Genomic DNA, 13,178 nt, shown 5'->3' with positions numbered 1-13,178 from the left:
GCCATTCAGGATAAGGGTTAACCTCAAAGGTACCTGCCTTTCATGATAAGGGTTAACCTCAAAGGTACCTGCCATTCATGATAAGGGTTAACCTCAAAGGTACCTGCCATTCAGGATAAGGGTTAACCTGAAAGGTACCTGCCATTCAGGATGAGGGTTAACCTCAATGGTACCTGCCATTCAGGATGAGGGTTAACCTCATATGTACCTTTCATTCTGTTTGAGGGTTAATGTCATAGGTACCTTAAAAGTTAACCTCATAGGTACTTGCCGTTCAGTATAAGAGTTAACCACATGGGTATGTCAAATATGGCATGTGAATATTGAGTGTGTGTGTGGGGGGGCACTCCCAGGTACATGAGTGATGGCACATGGTCCTGCTTACTGCCCACAGTTACAAATCAGGCAGAGTAGGCAACATTAGACATGTACAGTAGGTGGATGTTTGACTGTAATTGACTGCTGTCAGTTTCTAGGGACTTGTTTCAGCCCACACTCACACACAGGCTACATGTGCTGTCTCCTTGGACAAACGACTTTTTGCCTCTGTTCACCCAGCAGTGAAAGGGTACCCAGTAGGATGAAATGGTAATGTGTAAACCTTTGAGCTCCTATTACAGTAGCTATGACACTGTAAAATGCTATTGTAGGTTCAAGTAAGTTTGTTAACAAACAGTATATAAGTTGTGTTGTGAATTATTATTTTCAAACTTTGCTCTAACTGTTTAGTTTGTCAATTTGATTGGACCTATGAGGACTGTTTTCACACCCTGTATTTGAATCCATTTACGTCTGTAAGTGGTATACTCAGGTGTACACTGGCTCCATGGCAAACAGACCTTGATGTTCGTAAAGCAAGGTGGTTCCCGGCAGTCGGGACAAACAGTTTCCCTGTGACATACATGTTGCTAGTTGGTAGACCTGAGGCACATTCGGATTCATCGACTGCTTTAGTTTCTTTTCACAAGCAATATCAACGAAGCGGATGAAATGTATAACATATTGTGCAGTGAACCACTAGGGTTTGCCCTGTGAACACTATGTAAGCAGTGATATTGACACCCGATATGTCAGTGACGGCCTGCAATAGACGCATCACCCGACAGTACGCCATGTCCCTGGTACAGTGCTTACAGAACATTCACATCAGGTCAAATATGTGAAGTTTAAAGTTATTTTTGATTGTTTGTTGCAATGTTGTTCTGGCATTATTCCTAACAGTAGTTACATTGTACTTCACAGCCAGCTGTATCTATTAATCCATCAATCAATTTGTATTCCTGCTACTGGTGCAGGCAGGCCTATGGTACATGGTGTGGGTGGCTGTAATAAGTACAAACACTCTTTGTAGCTTCATGGCACCATAAGCAACATAGATAAAAAAAATTACAGTTTCGGTGCAGTCACATGTCCTTATTTACAAAAGTTAACATTTGGATTGTGGTAGAAATAGTTATTTCAATATTTCACTCTTGAATCATTGCACATTGGACATGCATGAAGAAAGTACCGTATTCGACATAATAAGCGCCCTGCTCTAATAAGCGCCCACGGCGATATTTGCTAATATATTGGCTAGTGAACAATCCCAATTATCACCCCTTCCGATTGATCCATGTACACAAGGCTTACTTATTCGTGTATAATACACACTCGTGTGTTATATGCACCCTCAATTATGGGCAATTATATTCTGGAAAATATTGTCGTGTATCATACACACCAACTTTTCTTTTGTATCATTTCAGGCTGTCATAAACCACAAAATTTACAATCTTTCAACTCTGTTTTTTTTCTCAACAAAAATATATTCTAATAAGAGCCCCCTATTTCTAATTTTGAGAGCAACCTTGGTGTTTATTACGTCAAATATGGTATTTATCTCCAGCACAACCAGTTTTACAAATTCTACCGAAGTCAATGTTCACAAGAAATGCTTACATATCTGCCCGTTTCAATAAATAAATCATGTGAGCTACAACTTAATAAGAGCTATTCTAAACTTCCCTCGACTTACTTTTATTATAGTAGTCTTAAACTGGACATGGAATACTGTGGTATGTCTACATGATGCTGTGACCGAACATAACCATGTCTACATTGTATAAAATATTTGGAACTTTGGATGCCCAATTTTATGGTTGTGGGAAATCTCAATTCTAAAATACCGGTATTCTAAATATTAAGTGTAGCTTTTGCAGCTGTAGTTCAGGTTCAGTGATTGAATGAGTGTTGCTTTCCCAGTACTAAGTGATAACTCAAGGCCAAAGAAATTAACTGATGATATACTTTATTGACATCATACCGTATTATAAATTTATAAATTTGGTCTCTGACAATATAGATAGATAGTGGTTACATAGCGTCAACTTATTGCTGTTGAACAGCAGGTCAGCAATGTGCTAGGTGTACTAGATGTCTGTCAAGTTAGCACTGGTCAAGTCATCCTTAAAGGATTGCAGACGGGCATCAATTTGGGGATGTTTCGTCTTTGTCAGTGGAGATGACAAGTGTCGGTCTGGTCACTGTATGGCAGCCTCTGTGTTGGTCTCCGCGTGACAACCGATACAGATTATACCTTATACAGAAGGCTTCATAACCAGATTAATGATGAGTTTCTAATCACAAAGTAACACGTTCTCCGTGGAGATGACAAGTGTCGGTCTGGTCACTGTATGGCAGCCTCTGTGTTGGACTCCGCGTGACAACTGATACAGATTATAGCTCATACAGAAGGCTTCACTACCAGATTAATGATGAGTTTCTAATCACAAAGTAACACTTTGTCAAGATTGTGTTTACTGACCAACCATAGAATAACTAGCAGTTGTGTTCTCGCTTCAGTAAAATACAAAGGTCCTCTTATTCTTTTTTTGTTACATGTTAACAATTATTATCTATCTTAATGGTTTTGAATAAGAGGCCTTATCACAAACTACCTCTTTGTCACATTTGAACATGTACACTATGCAGGAATGAATTTTCTGACAGTTAGTTTTCTGATTTTCTCCATCTCCAAGTTTCTCCAAGTTTCTCCAAGTTCCTCCAAGTTCCTCCATGTTCCTCCATGTTCCTCCATGTTCCTCCAAGTTCCTCCACGTTTCTCTAAGTTTCTCGGCACATTTATATCAGTTACGGTAATTAATTGATTTCATTGCAGTATTTACATTTAGTACTAGCGACTAAATGTTTTTATTGCAGGTATATCATCTTATGTTTACAATTTTACTTACTTCCTGCTACGTCATCGCACGCGCGCGTCCTCGGAAGTTACGTAACCATCTCGTGGTGACGTAATCACTGCTTTTTCATTACGTAACTGTCTCTACTCTTCACTTTCGCACAGCTGTCAATCCGTGGTACATCGCATTGTCGCTCTCCGCTTTCCCACCCGCCTGCCCTGTTTGCCTCCATCTATCTCATTTCCATTGTACATCAACTTTATTGTCTATGACAGGTACCAGGCACAACAAATTGTACATATCTAATTATATATCTCTCTAATATTGTACATATCTTGACAATGTGAATAAACGTCAGGGAGTGGCGTGGTTCTTCTGGGCTACCTCCTATATCATCATAATTTATATTGATATATATACTAATTAGGGTTTCCGGTTACCTGCTTTCCAGCGGGAACCCAGACTGGGTTATCTTCTTACCAGTTGGAACCCAGTCTTTCCCGGGTTTTCACTCGGGAATCTAGTAACAATTATATTTGGCAACGCAAGTTGCCACATAGCTGGGCCTGGCGGCGTTCGCTCCCATTTAGACCCGCAGCATTGGTCGGGTTGCGTCGTTTCCGTCATTTGGGCCGTAGCATTAAGTATATATTAACAATTAAATTTGGCCTGGCGGCGTTCGCTCCCATTTAGACCCGCAGCTGTGGTCGGGTTGCGTCGTTTCCGTCATTTGGGCCGTAGCATTAAGTATATATTAACAATTAAATTTGGCCTGGCGGCGTTCGCTCCCATTTAGACCCGCAGCTGTGGTCGGGTTGTGACATTTCCGCCATTTGGGCCTTACCATTAATCATATATTAACAAATATGTTTGGCGACTCAAGTCGCCACATAAATACTATTTATTCCATTTCTAAATTGGGGTAGCCCTTTAGAACCTCCACACCCTCGGCCATTAAATCCACTGTTGTGTCTTTGTCATTCTTTCAACATAGCCCACCTTCCTCAGGGAGGTGGGCCATCGCTGTAATATCCTGCAATAATGGGTTTGATACACCCCCAGCACCAGCATGCCAAACATGTTTTGACGCTTTGCCGGCACTTAGTAACATTTGAAATGGCGCTTTCCCAGGCCATACTCTCCCTGTGGGCGGCCATTTGGTTAAAAATACACTGTTGAAAAGGTCTCCAGGACGTAATAATACTCAAATGTTACGATTAAAGAATGAATGTTAAAAATAAAGGTAATTATTCACCTAACTAAGAATGAAAAAAAAAATACCAATTAAGAACTTACAAACAAAAGAAGTATGAACAGAAAGGACAATGTGTACTAAAGAACGTCAGTGCACAAAAACTGCTGAGGGACAACGTAAGGGAAATTTAAATAAGTGCCTGCCTGCCTGTAGGCCCCTAGGTTTAAAGTTGTATGGGGCCTTATGGCCTACAATAGAATATTGCCTAGAATATGTAAACCAACAGAATATTGCATGTATGTTTTTGTTTTGTTTACAGTTGTGATACATATACCATCACAATAAAATGAAAAGGCCAATTAATGTTTTCTCCCCCGGAGTGGTGTATAAGATGGTCATAGCCCTGCTACCCCTGCTACCCCTGTATTGGCCAACATGCCAACAGTTACAGGAGACTGGCAGTAGGTACAACACTGTAATGTGTACGATATGGTGGGCCAGTTATACACTGATCAAACTTCCCGACACATTTCACAGAACAGGTTTCTCAGTCGTACATTTTGTTACGAGTTTTCTACCCTACAATCAGCAGCAAGTTTAGAGTGTAAACAGTGGTATGCATGGCCACAAAACATGTTGCAGCGTCATACAGAAATTAAAATAATTCCATATCTTCTGCTGTCGGCTGTCCTAGTTTCCCTCTGAAAGCTTTAGCGTCACACTGATTACAAGCAAGAGACTCTTTATAGCTGCTCTACAAGTTATTTAACAAACCTCAATTCATTATTTGTGATATTATGGCAAACTGTCAAGATTTATTTGAATTAGATTTACAGTCATGAGATTCCCATTCAGCAGTGCTAATCTGAAATTGATGTGTAATATACAAAAGGTACAGAAAAAAAATATGTCTGTTGTTCGGGTGAATGTGAAACATACAAGAGTGTACACAGCTAGTGCAGAACACTGAATAGTTGCAGGTGGCTCAGTGTGTTGTCATCTGGTCACGATTTCATATCAGTTATGAGATCACACTGCAGGATGTTTGAATCCCAAGTTTTTGTAACTGACACTTATCAGGCATCAATAGAAGCCCAGTGAAATATGTAGATACAACGTAAGCTTTTCAAGTTGAGGTTATGAGGTTAGCAGAACATACTGAGGCAACGTGAGAGTGCTAAACAGGGCGTCCACCTTCTCAGGAAACAAAAATATCTCAGGACTTGAGAGGGGATGAAATAGTTTCTGTTTGACTTTGGAAAAGTGTGTTCGATTGTTTGATCATTTGGATCTTCCAATCAATCTTTGATTAATTCGGATGATCAGAACTAGTCATCACTTCTTTATCATTCTCAATGGTTACTGAGCCTGATGTGAGAACTTTAGCTGGGACACACTTACCGTATATCGCTGTGTATTGGACCCCATGTATTAGACGACACCCCCCTGTACACGCCTTCAATATCCACCCAAAATCATATACTCCGTGTATAAAGTGACCTGGAATGAAGCACATCGCAAGTGTGCACACAAACCTTATGTTTGCAATAAAAATATATTTATCTTGCATTGTTTTTTTCTATGATGATTGGTCGTGTGCGTAACTCTAGCACACGTCACCATTTTGTGTTTACACGGTGCGACACCAAATTGGTGCCAGTAAAATAAAATTCATTTATGAAGTAATAGCAAAAGGAACAATGGTGAGTAACTTAATCGCCAATTAACTATTTTGTAACTAACAAGGCTTATGTTTGCTTCACATTCAGTGTGTTTATTCAACAATCACTTATACACACTGTCTCCAACACTTGTTAATACAACTGTAAAAACAGCGGGAATTGATTTCAGCTTCACCGGTTATCACATGTTAGGTCACATGTGCAATATGCAAATACTTCCCGGTACTTCTGACTCTCTACTCACGGATGTTGATTGTTTTACCATGTCAGCTGGCTTGACAATCTGGATCGAGGCCAGGGTCATTTCAACTTTATTTGCAGACAATGTTCAACTTTATTCAAGGAAAACAGATACAAGTCATGTTTATGTTTGGAAATAGTTATTGGAACAGTTATTTAGGACGAAATGCGAAGTTTTATTGTCAAATGCTCGGCTGGCTATCGAACGCCGGTTGACATTGCCAGTGGAAGCTAAAAGTGAAACACCTGGAAAAAACGTGAGATCTTCGGCTTCATGTATAAGACGACCCCCCTTCTTAACCCCCTCATTTTAAGTATGAAAAACCTGACTTATACACAGCGACATACAGTATACGTAATTGTATCTGATGTCAATGATTGTTGCGCTTATCATCAAGCACTGGCATACCCTGACAAATTTGTTCCATTCCTTGAGTGGTAACAATCGCACAACTATCAAAACAAATTTAGGTATAAATAGTTCCACCAAGTCTTAATTTGGAGACAAGGTCAGACTTTAAAAAGAAAAAAGTTAACATTTTCAGGACTTGCATGCCCAACTATTGCTTTTAGAGGGCTGCTAGTGGCCCAAATCCACCCTGCATATGTTTCTTGGTTTGTCACTTTGTGTTTACACGGTGCGACACCAAATTGGTGCCAGTAAAATAAAATTCATTTATGAAGTAATAGCAAAAGGAACAATGGTGAGTAACCCTCGAGTATCCGCAATTAAACATCTGTTCAATAAAACTGGCAATTATCCTATCGTATACAAAATGAAAGAGTCACAATGACATTGTAGATCACTAAGAAAACCAATGTGATTGCTTATCAAATAAAATACCTTTGAAATTTGTATGCTGATTCATATAAGCTTCACTGAAATAAGAATTGACAACTTGGGAAAAGAAATCGTTTACATCTCAATGTAATACATGCCATGTTCAGGGTGAAAAAAATATTGCACATATGACCATCATGTGATGTATGTTGCGATTGGCTGGATTTTGGCGGGCTGGCTTCTTAGGTATACCTTATATGATGCCATTGCCAAAGAAAATTGTCAATAAATGACAAAATATAGATAATAAGTTAAAAGTTACATTTTCAATGTTACCACAAATTCACAAGTCAGAAGTTACCTTTTTCTTAATTGAAAACAAAACATTGAAAGATTACTAGGCTTGTAAATCTAATGAAAATATTGAATTAATAATGATTAACGTTACGACGCTAATTTAGAATCAATAGGTCTACTGCTTGCAACAGTTTAATAATTTCGTAAAACATCCCTTTTAAACAAGAAATAAAGTACTTTTAAACCAGGAAATATCCTTATGAAATGGTTGTAAATAAGTGTATTGTTTCGAAAAATAACTAAAAAAAAGCAATTGACACTTTTATTTGATTTAAATGATTACTCATGAAAAAGAAAGTTACATAAAGACATGTTTCTATAAACTTATTGAAAGTCGACCAAATTAGAGTTATCTCCCTTGTTGAGTACTTGAGTCCTTCAAATTGGACTCGAGTCCCACTAAACTCTCCCTGTGCCCGAATACTTGAATACTCTTTGAAACCCTAACCAGACATGCTGTATCAATCTATTTAGAGGATGTGTCTCATCTTTACCGTGACAAGAGTTTGTTTCTTCCGGAACTTGTCCTCTGTGTTACCCTAGTTGCTGTCATGTGATCTCTACTTCTGAAATGCTCTTTCATATGTTAAGCTTCAACACTCACGAGTTGTATCACATACACTTGCACGCATGACAGATTTTCTATGAGGGTAGACTGACTCAGCTGTTGGTAATGCATGAGCGACTTTAGGGAATGGGTAGTTGAGCCTGCCAAGTCACGATCTGTGTGTGTGTGTTGGGGGGGGATTTGGGTACGACTGGACTTGAAGCTTGGGTAGGAGGTATGATTGGAATACATACAACTGGGGCTGGGGTGGGTAACTTGGGTACCCGGGTTGGGTGGGTACTGAGTAGGACCCGGGTACCCACAGGACTACCTGGACCCCTGTTTAGTCACGTCATATATTTTTTAATGACAACAAATTTCTAGAACATTATGGTTACACTACAAGTCACTGATATTCACATTTCTTTCTGACTATGCACCCTTTCCTTCTGATTTTTCATATGGTTGAATGAAGATTAAACTTAATTAAACTTCAGTGTATGAATGACCAGATTGTTTAATACATGTATCTAAATACATTTTGCCAGGGCTGTGCTTAAAATGTTCCAAATCTGACATTTTGACACATCTCCTGAGACCTACAATGGGTCCCCAGCTAGGGCAGGTAGTAGGGTGGGTAGGTACCTGGGTAGTAAATTTGGACTCGTCCCAGCCCTACATGCAACTTGTCATCCCTCTGGATACCCACTCCACAGCTGTAGAGTGAAGTAGGATCCCTAAGGCACTCTGTGACTCGAACAGACCGCATGCAACACTTCATCCCCCTGGGTACCCACTCCACAGCTGTAGAGATGAAGTACCGGGTAAGGCCCCTAAGGCACTCTGTGACTCTAACAGACCGCATGCAACACGTCATCCCCCTGGGTACCCACTCCACAGCTGTAGAGGTGAAGTAGGGCCCCTAAGGCACTCTGTGACTCTAACAGACCTCATGCAACACGTCATCCCTCTGGGTACCCACTCCACAGCTGTAGAGGTGAAGTAGGGCCCCTAAAGCACTCTGTGACTCTAACAGACCGCATGCAACACGTCATCCCCCTGGGTACCCACTCCACAGCTGTAGAGGTGAAGTAAGGCCCCTAAGGCACTCTGTGACTCTAACAGACCTCATGCAACACGTCATCCCCCTGGGTACCCACTCCACAGCTGTAGAGGTGAAGTAGGGCCCCTAAAGCACTCTGTGACTCTAACAGACCGCATGCAACACGTCATCCCCCTGGGTACCCACTCCACAGCTGTAGAGGTGAAATAGGGCCCCTAAGGCACTCTGTGACTCTAACAGACTGCATGCAACACGTCATCCCTCTGGGTACCCACTCCACAGCTGTAGAGGTGAAGTAGGGCCCCTAAGGCACTCTGTGACTCTAACAGACCGCATGCAACACGTCATCCCCCTGGGTACCCACTCCACAGCTGTAGAGGTGAAGTAGGGCCCCTAAGGCACTCTGTGACTCTAACAGACCTCATGCAACATGTCATCCCTCTGGGTACCCACTCCACAGCTGTAGAGGTGAAGTAGGGCCCCTAAGGCACTCTGTGACTCTAACAGACCTCATGCAACACGTCATCCCCCTGGGTACCCACTCCACAGCTGTAGAGGTGAAGTAGGGCCCCTAAAGCACTCTGTGACTCTAACAGACCGCATGCAACACGTCATCCCCCTGGGTACCCACTCCACAGCTGTAGAGGTGAAGTAGGGCCCCTAAGGCACTCTGTGACTCTAACAGACCTCATGCAACACGTCATCCCCCTGGGTACCCACTCCACAGCTGTAGAGGTGAAGTAGGGCCCCTAAGGCACTCTGTGACTCTAACAGACCTCATGCAACACGTCATCCCTCTGGGTACCCACTCCACAGCTGTAGAGGTGAAGTAGGGCCCCTAAGGCACTCTGTGACTCTAACAGACCGCATGCAACACGTCATCCCCCTGGGTACCCACTCCACAGCTGTAGAGGTGAAGTAAGGCCCCTAAGGCACTCTGTGACTCTAACAGACCTCATGCAACACGTCATCCCTCTGGGTACCCACTCCACAGCTGTAGAGGTGAAGTAGGGCCCCTAAAGCACTCTGTGACTCTAACAGACCTCATACAACACGTCATCCCCCTGGGTACCCACTCCACAGCTGTAGAGGTGAAGTAGGGCCCCTAAAGCACTCTGTGACTCTAACAGACCTCATGCAACACTTCATCCCCCTTGGTACCCACTCCACAGCTGTAGAGGTGAAGTAGGGCCCCTAAGGCACTCTGTGACTCTAACAGACCGCATGCAACACGTCATCCCCCTGGGTACCCACTCCACAGCTGTAGAGGTGAAGTAGGGCCCCTAAGGCACTCTGTGACTCTAACAGACCGCATGCAACACGTCATCCCCCTGGGTACCCACTCCACAGCTGTAGAGGTGAAGTAGGGCCCCTAAAGCACTCTGTGACTCTAACAGACCTCATGCAACACGTCATCCCCCTGGGTACCCACTCCACAGCTGTAGAGGTGAAGTAGGGCCCCTATGGTACTACTGCCTATAGCACGGCAACTTTTATTTGCCATATATAGCATGACATGGAGTCATCCCACAGATGACATCCTTACCTTGTTAGCTTGCTGACAGGGTTAACCTCTTTGGTCATGTGGACAAGGCGTCTGACCTCTGATCAGAAGGTCTGTGGTTCGATTCCCATCACAGGACTCGGAAATTTTATGGCCACTACATTGGCGCCCAACGTGGGGCTGAGCATGTTCAAATCAAATTAAGTCTCAGTACACTACTATGCGGCCCGGGACGTGCCTTCTGTTGAATGGGAAGTATGTAGCAGGACGTGGAGTCATATCCCACAAATGACATCCTTACCTTGTCAGCTTGCTGACAGGCATCTGACCTCTGATCAGAAGGTCTATGGTTCGAATCTCATCATGGGACTCGGAAATTTTATGGCCACTACGCATACATTTTGCTATGGTGGGGACCTACACTCTTGAGTCACTGCTAAGTTGGACCGCATCTTGTGGTATAAACTGACCATTACACAAAGGTGATAAATATCAAAACAAATTGTAGAACTCACATAAAACAGCCCCACTTTCCCTACTTGATGGCTGACGATCATATTATGCTTATGAGCAACTTTGCAACTTAGTGCTAATCGTGTGAGAACATAATGCCTGTTCTACGATGTTGAAATCCAGAGACAGGCTACAATGAATCTCAGTCTTGTTTGGTTGATGCACTCGTCTGTAACAAGCTGTTCACCCCCATTGAAAGGGTCTGTGTCAGTAATACAGCATAAATGACATCTCTGTCACGACTTGGTGTGTTCACTTGAGGGTATATATACAAGACATTGAAGTGAGTGACCAACACTCTACATTGCCGCTCTCCTGGTTCCTCTAAGGTAATACCTACGTCTTGTGAATGTCACTTCCTATGTATTTTGTAGATTACTATGTTAACTTTATGATAACTTAATAACTGGCTGACAGTGTATAGTTCTTGTGCATTACCAGCAATGTCTGCATATGCTTTCTGCATGTATCGATACATACCAAGATAAGTGAGTCCTGATCTTATTTATATCGCGATATGATCCCCCCAGTTTGAAAAACGGTGGGCTACAGCGATCAACATGTCTATTCCTCTGCCCCTCAATCCGGAGCAAAACCATTTGATTATTTGGGATTTTGAAAAATACTGAACAGCATTATTTGTTTCTTCACTGAATTGAAGGTATCCAATGGCAATGAACCTAAAGTAGGGTAAAAGTAGCCTGAATTACACTAGGCCGGGGGATATGTCATCTCATGATGACACTTGTTTAATTTGTGTGAAATCTGTTTTGGAAGAAATTTTACCTGTTAAAGGCAGCAAGGCTGACAACAGGTTGTTCCTGACAAAACGTTTGTGTTCAAGTTATATGACTGGTCAATGTAGGTTTGTTCTATAGCTGTAACCACATTCAGGACCTGTTTCACGGCAGGTAATCACGCCTGCATATGCTGTTATAAGGTCTTGTTATTCAATGGCTTCATATATACTCGATTGAGAATTCATAAAGAATGAAAGTATGAGTTGATACAAGGGTAGGGAGGTCATAAAGAATGAAAGTATGAGTTGATACAAGGGTAGAGAGGTCATAAAGAATGAAAGTATTAGTTGATACAAGTGTAGGGAGGTTGTAAAGAATGAAAGTATGAGTTTATACAAGGGTAGGGAGGTCGTAAAGAATGAAAGTATGAGTTGATACAAGGGTAGGGAGGTCGTAAAGAATGAAAATATGAGTTGATACAAGTGTAGGGAGGTCATAAAGAATGAAAGTATGAGTTGATACAAGGGTAGGGAGGTCATAAAGAATGAAAATATGAGTTTATACAAGGGTAGGGAGGTCGTAAAGAATGAAAGTATAAGTTGATACAAGGGTAGGGAGGTCATAAAGAATGAAAGTATGAGTTGATACAAGGGTAGGGAGGTCGTAAAGAATGAAAGTTTGAGTTGATACAAGGGTAGGGAGGTCGTAAAGAATGAAAATATGAGTTGATACAAGTGTAGGGAGGTCGTAAAGAATGAAAGTATGAGTTGATACAAGGGTAGGGAGGTCATAAAGAATGAAAGTATGAGTTGATACAAGGGTAGGGAGGTCGTAAAGAATGAAAATATGAGTTGATACAAGGGTAGGGAGGTCGTAAAGAATGAAAGTATGAGTTGATACAAGGGTAGGGAGGTCATAAAGAATGAAAGTATGAGTTGATACAAGGGTAGGGAGGTCATAAAGAATGAAAATATGAGTTGATACAAGGGTAGGGAGGTCGTAAAGAATGAAAGTATGAGTTTATACAAGGGTAGGGAGGTCATAAAGAATGAAAGTATGAGTTGATACAAGTGTAGGGAGGTCGTAAAGAATGAAAGTATGAGTTTATACAAGGGTAGGGAGGTCGTAAAGAATGAAAGTATGAGTTGATACAAGTGTAGGGAGGTCGTAAAGAATGAAAGTATGAGTTGATACAAGTGTAGGGAGGTCGTAAAGAATGAAAGTATGAGTTTATACAAGGGTAGGGAGGTCGTAAAGAATGAAAATATGAGTTGATACAAGTGTAGGGAGGTCGTAAAGAATGAAAATATGAGTTGATACAAGTGTAGGGAGGTCGTAAAGAATGAAAGTATGAGTTGATACAAGGGTAGGGAG

General features: G+C 41.7%; 1 protein-coding gene across 10 annotated transcripts in view; it reads left to right on the top strand.

Moving 5' to 3' along the window:
- The window catches only part of LOC124117390, a 203,018-nt gene that overhangs the window by 30,684 nt on the left and 159,156 nt on the right, over positions 1-13,178 (top strand). The window contains exon 1 of one of the 10 annotated variants that reach the window (XM_048388961.1): positions 11,257-11,393. The exons of the other annotated variants lie outside the window; for them this stretch is intronic. The gene's annotated coding sequence lies outside the window, so the exon portion shown is untranslated. Of the gene's footprint in view, positions 1-11,256; positions 11,394-13,178 lie in introns of those variants that run through there. 10 annotated transcript variants of the gene reach the window in all.

Source organism: Haliotis rufescens, unplaced genomic scaffold (genome assembly GCF_023055435.1).
Source record: "Haliotis rufescens isolate VD_foot unplaced genomic scaffold, xgHalRufe1.0.p SCAF_8, whole genome shotgun sequence".
Classification (NCBI taxonomy): Eukaryota; Metazoa; Mollusca; class Gastropoda; order Lepetellida; family Haliotidae; genus Haliotis; species Haliotis rufescens.
The sequence above is the reverse complement of the archived record's forward strand: the minus strand, read 5'-3'. Positions and strand labels throughout refer to the sequence as shown.